The 3,955-nt window shown below is 45.8% G+C and overlaps 1 non-coding gene across 1 annotated transcript; it reads left to right on the top strand.

Moving 5' to 3' along the window:
- Positions 1-1,051: 1,051 nt before the first annotated feature.
- Positions 1,052-1,184, top strand: LOC115069989. Its single transcript, XR_003849208.1, has one exon. It is a non-coding gene; the product is annotated as a small nucleolar RNA SNORA51 (small nucleolar RNA).
- The last annotated feature ends 2,771 nt before the right edge of the window (positions 1,185-3,955 follow it).

Here is a 3,955-nt window from a genome sequence, read left to right as displayed (position 1 = left end):
CTCTCCATTTATGCAAACTCCTCATGTATCCTCACTTCTGCCCTATCAACTCTAGAATTTGGAGGAAGTGCTCACTGTCCCCTGTAGGAGGTTACAAAGACACCTAATCAGCAGGATGGTAGCCAGGAGTGATGGGCATGGAACAGTCAGCCACAAAAGTGCTTCAGAGGTGCTCAACAAACACTGGAACCCTGTGCCCAGGAAGGTGATGAACAGGGACTGCAGGAGGCTGGTTGGCTTCTATGGTTGGTGACTTCTTGCCCTCACCCCAGCTCTAGCTGTGACATCGATAGGTGCTTTTGCATTTTGGATGTTAGTTTTGAAATTGTTTCTCAATATGTAGCAGAGGCTGGCCTGAACTTCCTACTTCTGCTGCCTAGTACCTAGATTACAGGCAAGAGTTGTCAACTCTTGAGTGGCCATCATGTGCCCAGAAGGTGCCACCTGGTGCTTGGCATGGACAGCAGCCCTGCAGTATTTGGGGTCCATGGGAAGAGGGGCCTTTTGGAAGTTGTACTTTTCTTGTATCCCAGGACAACGGGGAACAACTTTGAACTTTCTAATATGCATATGTGTTATATTTCTTTTCTTGTTTGTGTATATGTATGTGCATGAACATATGTGTGTGTGAGCACATGTGTATGCATGAGCATGTGTGCGTATGAACATGTATGTGCATGAGCATTGTGTGTGCATGGGCATGTGTGTGCGTGAGCAAATGTTTGCATAAACACGCATGTGCATGAACACTGCACAGGCACGTGTGGAAATATGTGCATGAGCACATGTGCGTATAGGTACGTGTGTGCGCATAGGCATGTGTGTGCATGAACACGTGTGTGTGTGTGTGAATTTGGAGGCCAGAGTTTGATGGCAAATGTCTTCTCAATACTGATCTTGTTCTTTTTTTGAGACAGGGTCCCCCTGTAGTCAGGCTGTCCTTGAACTCACTGAGATCTGCCTGCCTCTGCCTCTTGAGTGCTGGAACTAAAGGCATGCTCCCCTACGCCCAGCTTTTATTGTTTTTTCCTACATTAAAAATTGTATTTATGGCCGCCTGGTGCTTACCACAGGCTGTGTTTTTGCACTGACTGTATATAAAGAGGAGGCAGAGCAAACCTGCCCTGTATACATCCCAGCCCAGGCCACTGTGCCTGGTCTGTATTGTGAATGGGGAGACATGGATGAAAAAAAAAGAAAAAAGAAAAAAAAATTGTATTTATATTGTGTGTGTGCATGAGCACGTGTGTGCAAGAGCATGTATGTGTGGAGGTCAGAGGTTGATGGCATATGTTTTCTAAATACTCTCCATCTTGTTGGGTTTTTTAACATCACAAATTTATTTTTATTTTATTTTATTTATTACTTTTATTTTTTATGTGTACGCATGTATTGCCTGCATGTAGGTAAGTGCACCTGTGTCATGCAATGCCCACAGAGGTCAGAAGAGGTCAGATCCCCTGGGACTGGAGGTACGGACAGCTGTTAGCTTCCATGTGGGTGCTGGGATTCAAATCTGGGTCTTCTGTAAAAACAGTCAGTGTTCTTAACTGCTGAGCCATCTCTCCAGCCCCACAAATTTATTTTTATATATATTACAGGTGTACACATGAACCTGCCATGCTGTGTATGTGCCACTCAGAAGACAGCTTGTGGGAGCTGGATCTTTCCTTCCACTGTGGGTTCTAGGGATCGAACTCAGGTTATCAGTCTTGGAGTCAGGTGCCTTTACCTGCCAAGTCACCTTGAATCTCATTATCCCTGTCTTTTGAGACAGGGTGTCTCACTGAATCTGGAGCTCTCCAATTCTGCAAAACTGGCTGGCCAAGCCAGCTTCAAGGATCCTTCTGTCTCTGCCTCCCCAGTGCTTGGACTACAGGTATGTCACACTCTACAAAGATTTTACATGGGAGCTCAGGATCCGAACTAAACTCCTCATGTTTTTGAGGCTAGTACTTTGCTGACAGCCATCTCCCTAGCCCTAGGCTTCTTTCTCCTGTGCCCTCTCCTTATGGGTCACAGTCTGGGGACCGTGCAAATTCTCACTCCCATGCTCCAGCTGACCTTTGGGGAATAATCAAGGCTTATCCCTGAGCAAAAGTGCATCCTACCAATTCACTTACAGACACAGAAGGGGAAAAGCATGCATACTGTAGCATACACACATGTGCAAATACACACACAGACACAGAAAAAAATGTAATTTTAAAGCTTTTTTTTAAAAAAAAAAAAAAGAAAGAAAATGAAGAGCAGCGTCGATGCAGTGGTCTGGGGACAGAAGCCACACTGACTGCATCTCCTGGAACATGCCTGGAAGGATCAATGGGCATGAGGGTCGGGCAGTCACTGCAACACCCTGGAGCCACAGTCCATGTTTTCTTTCTGTATTCCTGTGAGGTTTGGCCATGGGACCTTTCAGGTTTATGCCAGCTGTGAAGGTCTGTGACTTCAGGAATCACTGTGATGTCTGGAGCTACCAGCGATATGACAACCATGATCATAATTTTCAGGTTTCCACAGAGATAGCCCAAGTTCTGTATCTACCAAAGCCATGTAGACCACGTGGCTTGAGGACCCTCCCACACTCCTTTTCATAGCAGAGATGAAGATCTGTACCTGGAAATAAGCGGAGGCCCTGGGCTCAGACGAGCACCTGCTATAGGATCTCTGGCAGAGGCCCGGAACATCTCTGGTCATATGTAAGGGGCAGGGGTGAGTGACATGGGGCAAGATCCTTGGGCTCAAAGAGCTGTGGGGTCTTGAAAGTTGTGCCTAATCTCATCTCTGGTCTCTCTAGAATACCCTAGTATGCTGGACATCTCTCATTTTGACGGGAAAAAAAGTCTAAAACTCAAAGGTGTGGTATTTAGGGTGCTTTAGCTAAGGTGCAATGTGAACATCTAGACCATCTTCACAGCCCCCACCTGGCTGTTGCTGCAACAGATATTCTTTTTACTTTACATTTTTAAAATATATTTTATTTATTATTTTTATTTTATGTGTATGAGTATATTGCCTGCATGGGCTCAGACGAGCACCTGCTATAGGATCTCTGGCAGAGGCCCGGAACATCTCTGGTCATATGTAAGGGGCAGGGGTGAGTGACATGGGGCAAGATCCTTGGGCTCAAAGAGCTGTGGGGTCTTGAAAGTTGTGCCTAATCTCATCTCTGGTCTCTCTAGAATACCCTAGTATGCTGGACATCTCTCATTTTGACGGGAAAAAAAGTCTAAAACTCAAAGGTGTGGTATTTAGGGTGCTTTAGCTAAGGTGCAATGTGAACATCTAGACCATCTTCACAGCCCCCACCTGGCTGTTGCTGCAACAGATATTCTTTTTACTTTACATTTTTAAAATATATTTTATTTATTATTTTTATTTTATGTGTATGAGTATATTGCCTGCATGTATGTGAGTGCACCCATGTCATGCAATGCCTTGGAGGTCAGAAGAGGGCTTGGAATTCCCCTGGAACTGGAATTAAGGATGGTTCGTAGCTGCCATGTGGGAATCAAACCTGGGTCCTCTGCAAGAGCAGTCAGTGCTCTTAACTTAAGCCATCTCTCCAGTCCAAAGACAGGGATTCTTTACATGGTTGTGCTGACCTCTTTCTTCGATACTGTCATCTACTCATGCTCCCCTTCCATAGCCCATCAAGCATGCCGAGGAAGGCCATGGCGGGTACTGGGGAAGGAAGGTGCTAAACGACTATGATCAGCTTCCTGCCCGCACCCCTAGGGACTGTACTAGCTACTGGAAAACTATTGTTTTCTCTTTCTTTGGTGAGCACGCGTGTGCGTGCGTGTGTGTGTGCATGCGTGTGTGTGTGTGTGTATGTGTGTGTGTGTGTGTGTGTGTGTATTTGTATACCTGTTGGTATGGGTGTGTGAGTGTGTGGTACAGATGTGGAGATCAGAGGACAACCCTGAGTGCCATCTACCTTTTGTTTGACAGA

The sequence above is a fragment of the Nannospalax galili genome, unplaced genomic scaffold (assembly GCF_000622305.1).
Source record: "Nannospalax galili isolate Female #2095 unplaced genomic scaffold, S.galili_v1.0 scaffold633, whole genome shotgun sequence".
NCBI classification, from domain to species: Eukaryota; Metazoa; Chordata; class Mammalia; order Rodentia; family Spalacidae; genus Nannospalax; species Nannospalax galili.
Note: the sequence above shows the minus strand (reverse complement) of the source record. Positions and strands in the feature narration are given on the sequence as shown.